The sequence below is a fragment of the Mastomys coucha genome, unplaced genomic scaffold, assembly GCF_008632895.1.
Source record: "Mastomys coucha isolate ucsf_1 unplaced genomic scaffold, UCSF_Mcou_1 pScaffold5, whole genome shotgun sequence".
NCBI classification, from domain to species: Eukaryota; Metazoa; Chordata; class Mammalia; order Rodentia; family Muridae; genus Mastomys; species Mastomys coucha.
Window position 1 is genome coordinate 100,400,656 of NW_022196911.1, and position 13,930 is coordinate 100,414,585.

General features: G+C 47.4%; 1 protein-coding gene and 1 pseudogene across 3 annotated transcripts in view; one reads left to right on the forward strand and one right to left on the reverse strand.

Annotated features, from left to right (window-relative positions):
* LOC116078750 overlaps positions 1-6,568 on the reverse strand; it is a 20,623-nt pseudogene extending 14,055 nt beyond the window's left edge.
* The window catches only part of Mapt (microtubule associated protein tau), a 102,820-nt gene that overhangs the window by 31,855 nt on the left and 57,035 nt on the right, over positions 1-13,930 (forward strand). The window lies entirely within an intron of this gene.

Here is a 13,930-nt window from a genome sequence, read left to right on the forward strand (position 1 = left end):
AAAAAAAAAAAAAAAAAAAAGACTGTCCAATAGTGTATATCTGTATGGCCAGCTATTCCATAAGCTAAGACAAGAGGATCACTTGACCCCAAGAGTTTGGGTCAGCCTGCATAAGATCATGTCTCCTAATATAAAATAGGTTGAAAAGGTCTTTTAGAAAATAACACACCTGCCAGTCATTGTGTCTGTAACCCCAGCATATAGTCTAGCTAAGGCAAGAGATTTACATTCAAAGCCAATGAGAGCTACATAGTGAGACCCCGTCTCAAAACAAAATGCCGACCAATCCATGAAGGGTATGGTTGGACAATGCACCCACCCAGCTTGAGCCCATCCCCAAAGATTGTCTGAAATGCTTGAGACTAGGAGTGTTTTAGACTGAAGGGGGATGTCGTGGGGGGGGATTGGGGAGCATTTGCTTAGATATACTAGTTAAATATCCCTGATTCCAAAGCCCTAAGTCTAAAATGCTCAGAAATCTGAATTTCTGGAGCATCAAAAAGTTTTAGATTTCAGAGACTCTATGGAGAGATGGCTCGGCAGTTAAGAACACTTACTGCACAATCACAAAGACTGGAGGTCGGATCCCAGCACTCAAGTAACAAACTGGGCATTCCAAGCATGTCATTACCCCAGCTCTTGGGAGAATGTGGATAGGAGGATCTACGGGGCTTGCTAGCTTCCAGACTAGCCTAGAAAATGTGGGTGCCAGGTTCAGGGAGAGACCTTGCCTCAAAGGAACAGGCTGAGAATTGATAGAGAATGTTGCCGTCTTCTGGCCTATACACACACATGTGCATACACAGACACATTATACATACATACATACATACATACATACATACATACATACATAGACAAAAAGTATTTGGGGTTTTGTTTGTTTGTTTGTTTTTGAGACAGAGTCTCTCTATGCAGCCTTGGCTATCTGGAACTCACTCTGTAGATCAGGCTGGCCTCAACCTCAAAGAGATCCACCTGTGTCTACCTCCCAATTGCTGGGATTAAAGGCATGCGCCACCATGCCTGGCCTGGGACACTCACTCTGTGGTAGTATCATGGGATTGGCTCAAAGGCTCTGTTTCCCTTCTCTGAAGGGAAACATGTCTACATATTCTCTACGCCTTGCCCACTTCTTAGACTAAACATCGCTACCCCTCCCCCAGGCGTTTCTTAGGGACATATAAGCAGCTGATCCTCTCATACTTCAGGGGAAAATGTGAATATGAATATTCATGCATGCACATATGCACTTTATTATATAGATAGCACTATATAAATGTATACCTAAGTAGAGACAGCTGAAGTATGGCTCTTTTAGTTTAGGTAAGGCTGGATCTTGGGCCTGTGGTGTTTATTGTATTATTTAAGCAACTCTTCTGTAGGTTTGAAACTTTCCAAAATGGATACTCGGGGGAAGGAGCACCAGCCAGTGCTCTGCCCTTTTGCTACAGTGGAAATATACTTTGAGTTCACAATAATAATTTGTCGGTTTAATTCACTGAGTGTCTGGTGAGCCTTACATGTTGGGAGTGGGAACTCTTGGGCCGTAGCTGTCCAATGTCCACACTTCCAGGGTACAGATATTTCGCTCCACTGACCTGTGGGGTGGGAGGTCCTGGTCTGTGGCTGAGCTGTGCCAACTCAGCAGACTCCATTGGCTGAAGTTTGCACCTCGGCAGCCTGCTCCTCCCGGCCCTGCCGTGGTCTCCCAGCCAGCCTCAGATTCCACCCATTGCCTTTCACCACTTCTCCCTGGCCTCATAACCATTTCTTAGGTTTCTCTTCCCCTTTTCTATTTCTATGTTCTCCCCCATGGCCTTCCTGCTAGTATATAGTAAACTAAATAACTCTCCTTGGGCTGGTGTTATTACCACACAAATGCAACCCAAACAAAATGACCTGAGTTCCATCCTCAGAACCCATGGTGAACTGAGAGAACTGACTCCTAAAAGGTGTCCTGTGACCTCCACACATGTGCCATGGGACACATGTGTGTGCACACATACACATAAATTAAAATATCAAAGATGTGAATAGCTAAAGAATAAGAGCCAGGCAGTGGTGGCTCATGCCTTTAATCCCAGCACTTGGGAGGCAGAGGCAGGCAGATTTCTGAGTTCGAGGCCAGCCTGCTCTACAGAGTGAGTTCCAGGACAACCAGGGCTACACAGAGAAACCCTATCTTGAAAAAAAACAAAACAAACAAAAAAAACAAACAAACAAAAAAAAAAAAACAAAATTAAGTAAATAAGCAACCTTCATCTTTATGACAAAGTAAAGCCAGAGTCTCCCTCATTCATCCTTAGCCCTCTTCTGTTTCCAGCTGGATCTGATTTGGGATTTTTTTTGTGTGTGTGTGTGGTTGTTTTGTTGTGTTTTTGCTTTCTGTACTTGTCTTGAACCAGGACCTTACATATGCCAGGCAGACACTCTACCATTGAGCCACATCTCTATTCCTTTTTATTATTTTAATTTTAAGACAAGGTCTCAGTAAATTCCCCCAGGCTGTTCTTGGACTCCTTCTATAGCCCAGGGAGGCCTTAAACTTTTGATTCTCCTGCTTCAGGCTCTGAAGTAGCTGGCACTGCAGGCTTGTACCACCAGGCCCAGCACCAGATGGGTGTTTGCTGAGGTGTTCTTGGCATTTCCAGCATGGTCATCCTCTTCACAAGAATCCATAGAGACCTGGGCTTTGCCTTTCTCCCAGAACCACCTGTAGTTATCAGCAGAGCCAGGTAGATGCCTCCGGAACCAGCAAATCCCAAGCTGCTGTGGCTTTGCATCCTGCACTGCCCACTGTCCCTGTAGTTTCCTGTCCGAGCCCCTCTCCCTGGACCGCCTTTTCCCCTCCCTCGCTTTCCTTGAGAACTCGTCCACATCCTTTGGGTAGCAACATGAATTTCACTTCCCCAGGGAACTTTTCTCTCAACCTGTCCAGGCTTATGACCTACTTAGGAAAATACAGGAAGAGCTCGATAAATGTTACCCACGCCCCAAAGCAAAACCAAACCTCATTGTGCTTTAATCCTACTTAAACCTCCCCTCTTTCCTTATTAGTCTCCCCACCTGTAATCCATTCCCCTAATTCTCAAGTATAGATTGTCTGATCATTGTTTGCTGTTAATAGATCCCTGAAGCACAGGCCCCCGGGCAGCTGACCATGACGTACCCACCTCTACCAAGCTAAGTCCCCTCTGGATGGAGTCTGGTGCTCTAAGGAGGGGTTTGCGCACCTATAGAATTTGTCTTGTTGCTAAGGACTAAAAGAGGGGATGGTGAGATGGCTCGGTGGACAAAGACACTTGCCACCAAGCTGACAACTTGAGTTCAAGCTCCAGACCCCATATGGTGGAGGGACAGAAGTGACCCCTACTAGTTGTCTTCTGACCTTCACAAGCTTTTGATAAGTTGTGTGCATACACACATACATGAATAGAGAAACAGATATAGTAGATAGGTAGGTAGATAGATATGTAGATAGATAAACAGGAGTGATAGATAGACAGACAGATACATACATATATACAAGGTTATTAGACTTGGTTTCATCCCAGTATGTGTCACAAAGCAGGAAATTGAGGTTCAGAATGGTTATGTCACTCACCCAAGATCACATGGCCAGCACATCAAAAACTAGAATTTGAATTCAGCTTCATGGTGTTTTTTATTTGTAAGTTTACTACAATAAAATTTTATTTGTTTTTTTTTTAAACCAGAATTTGAATTCAGCTTGCTGATTTCTTTAAAATTTTTGAGTTCATTACAATAAAATTATATTTATTTAAATAAACAAAAAAAGGACCAGTAAGCTGGCCATGATGTCTCAGGCCTTTAGTCCTGGCACTTGGGAGGCAGAGGCAGCCAGATCTACAGAGTTCCAGGACATCCAGAGCTTCACAGAAAAAATTGGTCTCAAAAAATATATATATATACATATATATGTAGCTGGGCAGTGGTGACGCATGCCTTTAATACCAGCACTCGGGAGGCAGAGGCAGGCAGATTTCCAAGTTCGAGACCAGCCTGGTCTACAGAGTGAGTTCCAAGACAGCCAGGGCTACACAGAGAAACCCTGCCTTGAAAGAAAAAAAAGAAAAGAAAAAGAAAGAAAGAAAAGAAAAGGAAGAAAAAGAAAAGCGTCAGAATTTAAACCTAGATCTGTCAGCCACAGCCTGTATTTTAATACCTTCCACCCCCAATAACTGTTTGATTTCCAAGATTAGATGTCCTTTCTATCTCTGACTTTCATCCCCAGAATGTGATAACTATTGTTTAGTGACGAGCCCACGGTAATTCCAAATAGACCCATTTCTGCTTTGTCACAGCTGTCTGGTCCCTGCCAGCAGACCAGGGAAGTAGGTCACGGCTGCAGGGACCATGCGCTGGCTGCTGCTTCTGTTTCCGGGACCAAGGAATGGCCAAAGCCTGCCAGGAGTATCACCCTCCACGGGCCCGGCTTGAGTTTCATATCCTGATCCTGGGGAGCCATAGCCAGCTCTCACACTGCTGAGTGTGGCCTTCTAGAATTCTCTGTCTGTGGCTGCTGTATGAGGGAGGCAGTGTCTAGAGGATCGGGCATTGGCAATAAGCAGGCATTTGATGAACTAGGAGCGTGTCTCTTCATTCTCCTGGGGACCACTGCTAACTGAGACACTGAGATGCTGGATACTGAAGGAGGGTTACCTTTTAACTCACACGATCCTACAGACCAGTCACGTTTCCAGCCAGTAGATGCCCGGTGCTAAACCTTTGCTTTAAGAGCCCACTTCTCTATGTTATTTTAAAAAATAACCATGGTATGAGGGGTTTAAACAATGGCCAGAGAAGAAACCATTACTTTAATAAACTCTTGTGTATTTCATGTGCCAGCGGGTTTTGTTTGTTTGTTTGTTTGTTTGATTTTTAAATTAAAATAAATGGCTGGGCATGGTGGTGTATCCCTTTCTTTACTCTCAGACTCATGGGGCAAAGACAGGTGGATCTCTGAGTTCAAGGCCAGCCTGGTCTACATTATGAGTTCCAGGCCAGCCAAGAGCTACAGAGTGAGACCCTGTCTCCAAACAAAATGAAATAAAATACATAAAAATTTTAAGTAAATGTTAGTCAAGATATGATGATCCTTGCCTTTAATTCCAGCGCATGGGAGGTAGAGGCAGAAGGCTCAACAAAAGTTCGAGGCCAGCCTGCTCTACATAATGAGCTCCACGTCAGTCAGGGCTCTAAACCAGCCCCGTCTCAACACCTTACCTCCCTGCAAATTAATGCAGACAAGGAGAAAGGAGTTCACCGTGGCGACACGCTTACACATGTATGCCTGTCATTCCAGTACTTGAGACGCTGAAGCAAGAGGATTGCCATGAGTTTAAGACCTACCTGGGCTGCATATCAAGATTTTGTCATAAAGGGGTGGGGCCTGGGGATGTAACTCTGTTAGAGCCCTTGCCTAGCACATCTGAGGTCCTAAGTTCAATCCCCACCACAGCAGAGAAAAAAACAAGAGTATTTATCCATGTATCCCTAAGTTTTGATCTTACCATTGCAGCCTGATAGTATGGAGCTTTGTTTTATTTTGACGTTTGTTTGTTGTTCGTTTGTTTCAAGACGGGGTTTCTCTGTATAGTCCTAGCTGTCCTGGAACTCTCTCTGTAGACCAGGCTGCTAGCCTGGAACTCACAGAGATCTGCCTACCTCTGCCTCCTGATTGCTAGGATTAAAGGTATATCCTGCCCAGCTTGTTTGTCTTTTTGATATAGGGTCTCACTCAATAGCCCCAGCCTGGAACTTGTGGCCAATCCTCCTGCCTCGGCTTCCTGTGTTAGGGTTACAGGCATGAGCCACCATAGAACCACACTCCCTGCTTCATTTAGCAAGTACTAAATATACACCAAGGTACAGTTTTACAGCTTTGCCTTGTCTTATTCACTTTTAAACTTTAAATTAGCAAATTCTTTCTCTTTTTTCTTTTCTTCCTCCCCCCTCCCCACCTCTCTGAAGTTCTTGTATCCAAGATTGACTTCAGATTTGCTATGAAGTTAGTAATGACCTCAAACTCGACACCCCTGACCCTCCAAACTCTAGGATACAGGTCTATGCCATCAGATCCAGTTTGTGTAGTTCTAGGGTCCAGCCCAGGGATCTGTATATCTATACTAGCACTGTACACACTGAGCTGTATCCTCAGTCTTGGAGAAATTGTGTGTGTGTGTGTATGTGTGTGTGTGTGTGTGTGTGTGTGTGTGTGTGCATGTGTGTGTGAAGGAGAAATGGTCTAACAGTTAGGAGTGTCATCTGTTCCTCTAGAGGACCCAGGTTCAGATCCCAGCATCCCTTTCAGGTAGCTTACAACCTCTGTCTTCAGCTCCAGCCTACAGCACACAATTCTCAGAAACATGGAAACTGCTGGCCCCGACTTGGCACAGCCCAAGAGGAAAAGCCAAGTTCTTATTTACTCTTTCCCTTTGCCACTCACTCACTGGCTGGGCCACTTCCCACGTCTTGTGTAGCCTCCTCACCATGACATCGCTTTCCTTCTCGCAGGGAAGTTGGACTCTGGACCTGAGGCCATCTCGAGTTTTTCTCCTCTGAGTTTAACCCTGTGGGTTAACGACTGGGAAAAGCAGGAGCAAGCACTTGGCTCTGTCTCCCCGAGCTACCTGCCTGCATCCCAGCCTCACATGGTGACCTCTGGCAGAAGGTCAACAGCTAAAGCCTTGTCCCACCTCAGAGACCTTCCCCTCCTCCCAGCAGTCGGGCAGACTCCCCTGGGTAGCCTGCCTCTGCTCTGATCTTCCCTCCTCCACTCTCCTCCCCTTTTCCTCCTGCTCACAAAGCCAGAGGCTTCATTATGCAACCTGATATATTCTTGGCCCAAGACCTGCCTGGAGCAGTGGTCAGGAGTTGTCCTGTAGGGGGCTTTGGTAGTCACCAACTCCTGTCCTTTGGAACCCAGAGGTGGCAAAGACATTTGGATTCTACAGAACTGTTGGCTTCCCCAACAGTCTCAGGACCCAACCTGGGAGTGATGCTCTTTGTTAATGTCTAGCTCAGGGCTGGAGAGATGATGGCTCAGCAGTTAAGAGCACTGACTGCTCTTCCAGAGGTCATGAGTTCAATTCCCAGCAACCACATGGTGGCTTCACAACCATCTGTAGTGGGATCTGATGCCCTCTTCTGGTCTGAAGACAACTACAGTGTACTTATGTAAAATAAAATAAGTAAATCTTTTTTTAAAAAATTGTCTAGCTCAAAGGCCCAGCCCAGTCTCTGGCTCCTGTGGTCCTTAGGGAGCTGTCCCCTGAAGCAGGTGCAGATGTTTATCCTTCTTTGGGCCTCACGCCTCTCCCATCTAGGTCACTCTTTCCCACCCCCCTCTACCTTTCTCTCCCACCTCAGTAAAGCTTGTGTGTTAGCACACGCAGGCCTAGAAGCGAGACACGGGAGGGGAGTGTGGTGAGCACGCTGAGTAACCACTATTCCACTCTCCTGCTCACTCATGAGGTGACTGCCCCATGCACAAGTATTGAGAGGTTTCCAGTAGTTCAGAATGATTCATTCAGGAGTCTCTACCCTCAAGATGCGTACCAGCAGTGGGACACCAGGGGCATGGTGTGACACTGCCTGACCGGTGTCAAGTGGAAGACGAGAGACTCAGTGATTCCTGCCGGTGTCTCCAGATTGTTAGATTCGAGCTCAATCCTCCAGGGAAGGAGACAGGACTAGGGAAACCAACTATGGAATTCTTACAAAGAGATTATGATGCTAGATCTGGTGTCCCTGGGCTTCCTTGCTCTCCCAGCCTTAAGGGCAGGGGTTCCTCTAAAACCCACCCTTTGCCCCAGCACCTTCCCTAGTAGCCATCTGGTCTCCTTGTCCATGGTCTCCTGGCCTTCCCTGTTCACGAACGCTTTGCTTTAATCTCTTAACCCAGCATGTGGCCTGCACCTCTCCATACAGGGATGGTTGATCTGCAAGTCCTGTGCCCCACCAGCCCCAGAAGGTGTTCTCGGGTAGTGCCTTTGTCCTGTGCCCTCTACTCCCTGGTGGGGAGTAGCCCGCATTCCACCACTACCCTGTCTTTTGGGGTCCCCACCTCCAATAACAATCCTGAGATTGTACAACGGGCAAGCCACCTTGACAGCTTAATGCAGACAAAATCTCCTTAGTGACATGGTGTAAGCCAAAGCCAGAGTGACAGCAGGGAACTCTGTGTCCAAGCCGTTCCTTGGGATGACTTGTCCCTACCTCGTGGATCCTGAGGAGCCTAGGGAGGCTGGGGACAGGGAGGCTGAGGCTGAGGCCAACCAGCAGCAGCCAGCTGGGAGCCCTAGTTTGTGCCCAGGCTCAAAGGGCACCTCTATTTTTAGACATGGCCAAAGAAAAGAAATTTAATTTCACGCCTCTTATGCAACTTTTGATTTGGGGTGTCTTATTGTTAAATTAATGTTTTGCTTTTAGTCTCACTATGTTAGAACAGGGACCAGGCTGGACTCGAACTCACAGACCTGCCTGTGTCTGTCCCACCTCATTGCTGGGATTAGTCATGAGCTGCCATATCCGGCCCTTACATAACTTTTGAAAACAACCTCCTGTTCCTCTTTTTTTTTTTTTCTCTTCTTTGTTTTTTGAAATAGGATCTTGCTGTGTAGCCCAGGCTAGCCTTGAACATGTAATAATTCTGCCTCACTTTCGCAAGTGCCCATATTATAAGCATGGATCCGCCACACCCAACTGTGTATGGTTTTGCTGGTGACTCCTGGAACACTCGAAAACCCAGAGGAGGCATGTAGCATGATTGTAGTTCGCACTGACATAGTACATACATACACATGCACACATGTGTGAACACATACACCAACATACACATTCTTGTGCACATATGCATACAGTACACACATGCATACATACACATACTCATGTACACTCATGTATGCCTGCACATACGCAAACACATATGTGTGCATATATATGCACACACTAATGTGCTCTCCCCCTTTCTCTTCCACAGTGGTTTGTCCTAAGTTCTTTGGACTTCGTCCTAAGTTCTTTGGACTTCTTTCTCATTCCCTCCTTCCCCCCATCTTTCCCTGAATCCCGCTTCCCCTCCTCCCGCCAGCCTCCCTGTTTCTGGACATAATTTCCGTGCAGGCTTTCTTTGGGTCCTTCTGCTGTGCAGTGGACACTTGGCATCCAGCAAGGCTGCCACTTTAGCAGCGTGTTCTTGAGGCACAGAACCTAAATGTGTGCCCGGGCCTCCTTTTTCTGCCTCTCCCTGACCTAGATTTCTGCTGGAGACTCTAAGTGGTCCGGGTCTGCAATGCCAGTCTGTCCTCAGTGGGCTGGATATGGTGCAAGCATAGTTTGTTTGCCCAAATGAGAGTGTGTTTATTGCTCATTATCAGCTGTCTACATGGCCGATGTTTGAAAATGCTACAGTGAGGAAAACAAGCACTCACAACGGGGACGTCTCCTGAGGGGGGCGTCTCCTGAAGGGGTGTCTACAAGGGGGTGTCTACAAGAGGGTGTCTCCCGAGGGGTCATCTCCCTGCCATACTTTTGAAGAAATGCCTGTTCTTTCTGCAGCCTGAGGGGTTTTGTCTACATTCATAGGCACGTTTTCTATAAAAGTGATATTCATGAATAATTTCTACTGTTGCTCTTTGCTCTTGAAGGGGCCTTTGTAGGCCCCTCACCCCTCCTACAAAGCAGTTGGCTTCATGAAGGGTGTGCCAGGACAGGGTTTTGGCACGGTCCCCAGGGTGTCACGGGACCAGGGGATGATCTCACTGGGTCCGCCATCTGCCCTGCCTGGCCAGAGGCTACATCGGGAGGGCCAAGGGGCACCACGTGCCCTGGGTATTTTCAAACAAGAGCCTTTAGAGAGAGCAGGCAGTTCTTTTGCTAATGGGTGTTTCTCCCCCTTGTAGTCACCCTATTCTATAAAACTCCAGAGGCTTCTGCAAGGGCAGCTCAGGTAGAGCATTAATACACAACTGGAAGTAAACCTGTTCCATGTGAGGATCTGAGATGAGTTGGGGCATTTGTCCTGAGAAGCTGTTTGGTCTGAAAATACAAGTATCCCGTAAAGGTTTAGATGCACCCCTAGGCTTTAATGATAACCACTGAAGATGGCCCTTAGGTAGCTTCTAAAACACATGTATTAATTGTTTAACCCCTACATTTTCTAGACAGCTGAGGCTCAAAGAGGTTGAGTGACTGACCCAGGGTCACACAGCTAGTAATGAAGGATCCAGGCAGCCAAGCCAGAATGTGCCTGCCCTGTTGTGACTTCTGTCCCTGCTGCCACCACATAGAAGGAAGGAGGTGGGGGCAACTGGATATGGTGGCACACATCTGTACTCTGAGCACTTGAGAGGCTCAGGAAGAGGATCAAGTGTTCAAAGCCAACCTGGGCTACATAGTTATACCGTGCCCCCACCCCTCCACTGAAGAGAGAATCCAAACCTCGTTTGTCCTTGACCCAGGATGTCATTTCTTCCATGTGTGTTTGTGAACACTGTTTATTTTCTGTCCATCCAAGACAATACCAAGTTCAGGTCATTCATTACAGAGAGACAACTGCTCCTTAGTCATGGTTCCTGACACCGGCTCCTCCCCCATGCCCCTCAGGACATGCCCTCAGACTCAAAAAATAGGAATGAAGACATCTAAAAAATTGCCACCTTCCCACCCCCAATTCTCCTCTTCTTTCCCCGGCTTCCTTGTTGTCCCCATCTAATGAAATGTCTTGGCAAAAAAGAGCCAATTTCAGCCTGTTCCCTGTGGCCTTTCAAACTCCTGCCTCCCCCACTGCTTGCGGGCAAGTCCCCAGCAAGCTGAGACTCTTCGGTGGAAAGTTCCAGGATCAGTTCATCCCCCCCAGATCTGCCTCATCTTCCCTGTGCTCACCCAAGGACTGCACTAAGAGTGAGGGCCCAGCACCCCAATCTTCCCCTGGGGTTGTCCTTTATGCCACCTTTGCTGAAACCACCCCAGAGGTACCCCACACACACACTTCCTCTCCCCTCCAATTGACCCACCCTGTCCCTGGATGCCTTCTCTCACCTCTGTCTAAATAGGGTTCAGGTTAGCCCTGAATGCCTCTCTTCTGGATAATCCTTATCGTCTCTGTTTTTTTTTTTTTTTTTCGAGACAAGGTTTCTCTGTATAGCCCTGGCTGTCCTGGAACTCACTCTGTAAACCAGGCTGGCCTCAAACTCAGAAATCCACCTGCCTCTGTCTCCCAAGTGCTGGAATTAAAGGTATGCACCACCATAGCCCAGCTCTATTTTTATTATTATTATTTATTTATTTTTACTTATATGAATACACTGTAACTGTCTTCAGACACACACCAGAAAAGGGCATCAGATCCCATTACATATTGTGAGCCACCATGTGGTTACTGGGAAATGAACTCAGGACCTCTGAAAGAGCAGTCAGTGCTCTCAACCACTGAGCCATTTCTCTACCCCCTTTTTGATTTTTTTTTTTTTAAGTCTCCTTATTGGGTGTCCCTGTGTCATGGTGACAGGTCTCTTCAGGCTTCCGCAGTGCAGCCACTAATGTGCCACCTTCCATATGCAGTATTTTAGTGACACAGCCATCCTGTATGACTGCAGTAGCTCTGCCCTGTTACACAAAGGACCCTGCAGTTTGGATCCGGGAAGGGTCTCAACATCTCCCCTCTGGTGAGTTTCCCAGTTGACTTAAACCTGCTTTTGACTCCACACTAGTATTCTGTCTAGACAAGTCTGAGGAGAGATGTGAACCAAGAATTTCCCTCAGGGTGATCCAGATCCCAAAGCTACAAAGTTGGTGAGTCGGCCACCCATTCACCTCGTAAGCTGAACCTGCTGCATTCTGGGAGGAGGTGGGAGGAGGTTGGGGTCATCCCTTCCTGGTGCAGAGAGGCTTGATACAAAGAGGGTTATCTCTGACCCTGGGGTCTGGCTTCAGGGGAACCTGGTTCAAAAGGAGCAAAGGGGGTCCCCTGGGCCCTCCTTCGAGCCTCCCTAAGCCCCTGCCATGAAGATGAGGCTGTGTGCTTCCAGGTACAGTCAGAAAGACAGCTGAGGGCCGAGGAGAAGGTTCAGTGGGTAAATTAGCACTTGAGGTCAAGCGTAAAGACCTGAACCACTGTCCCACCTGAGTCCCTGTCCCACTGAGTGTCTGTAATCCCCGTGAGTCAGGAGGCAGAGACAGGAGACTCTCCATAAGCTGGCAGACCAGCTGACCTGACAAACCACAAGGCAGGAGGTGAGGACTGACACCTCTGACCTCTTCGTGCACGGTGTGGCTGTGTAGGTCTGCAGTTAGATGAAACCTCACCCAGTGTCAGACCGAAGGCAAGGTGATTTAAGGACAGAGCAGAAAAAAACCGCACAAATAGTACCTGGCTATAGAATTATTAGCTCTCATTAAAGGAAAATACGCATGGCTTACAAAGAGGGAGGCTGTGAAGCAGGTATGGTAGCTCTTGCCTGTAATCCCAGCACTTGGAACACTGAGACGAGAGGATCGGGAGTTCAAGGCCAACCTGGCCTACATATAAGACCTTGTCTCAAAAGACAGGAAAACATGGAATAGAGAAGGTAAAGCTTCCCTGATCCATCTGGGCCTCTGAGTTCAGAGGACTGAGGTAGAGAGGGACACAGGTGGCTCTTGAACCACACAGGCTCAGCAACCCACCTCTACTACCATTAGGATATGTCAAATGACAGCTCCTGCCCCCAAATTGCTTGAGTCTGGGGTATGTTTCAGTAACAGAGCAATTACACGAAACACGAGAGCACACACACACACACACACACACACACACACACACACACACATTTCAGAAAGGGAAAGCAGAGGAAAACTAAAGCCACACAGGCATTGCAGCCTATATCTTTATTTTTGGGGACTGGAGAGTTGAGACAGGGTCTCACTGTGTGGATCATCTCTGCCTTGAACTCAGTAGTCTGCCTGCCTCTGCCTCCCAAGTGCTGGGATTACTGGTGTGTCACACCTTTATGGCTGAACTATTTGGCCCTATCAGTAGTTACAAAGCATTTTAGGTCAAACAAACAAACAAAATCCACAGAAACTCTTACTTAAAACCAGAACGGTAGCCAGGCATAGTATTACACACCTCTAATCCTAGCAAGGGGCAGAGATGGCTGGGAGGGAGGAGGGTCAAGCAGGAGGATCATGAGTTCAAAACTACCCTGGGCTATATAGCAAGATATTTCAAAAACACCAGAACTGTCCTCTCCGGCACAATGTATGACTTTTCTACACTGGTGGACAGCAGCCAGCTGACATCAGCCATAACATCTGTGTGCACACAGCAGCGCCACCTCCTCTCTGAAGTGACTTCCCTCCATCTTTTCACACAATGCTGATTGTTCTCTCTTGACAGAGGCCCAGGATCATTCCAGCTCCTCACCAACATGAGTCCCCTTCATGTATGCTCAGTTTTCTCACATTTAATTCAGCCATTCTGCTTGACACTCGGGTCTGCTATTGATCCATTCTAGAATGTTCTGTGGTAAACTGCAATGTGATATGACCATGAACTCAGAGGTCAGCCTTGCAGAGCACCTGTCCTCACCTGCCTTGTTAGAGAGACAAGCAATGACATCCAAAAGGATATGTAACTTCTGAGCTGCCAGGACCTGGCCTCAAGAGGGCATGCATTTAAGCCTTGGAAGATGTTCTTGTCTTTCATTGCAGCCTGATCCCCTGGCTCTTCTGTGTCCTGATGGGCAGGCTTTCCTCGATGCCTTGGCTCCAGTGGTGACAAGACTGCCTGCTGCTGCATCGGCCTTTGTGTAGAAAATTGCAGGAGCTGGACCACAGACATTTGCTTCTAGAGTACAAGGAGAAGGTCCTCAGATGAATCCAGGGAGTCCCTTTCATTGAGCCAATGTGCTCACACTCCTTAGCT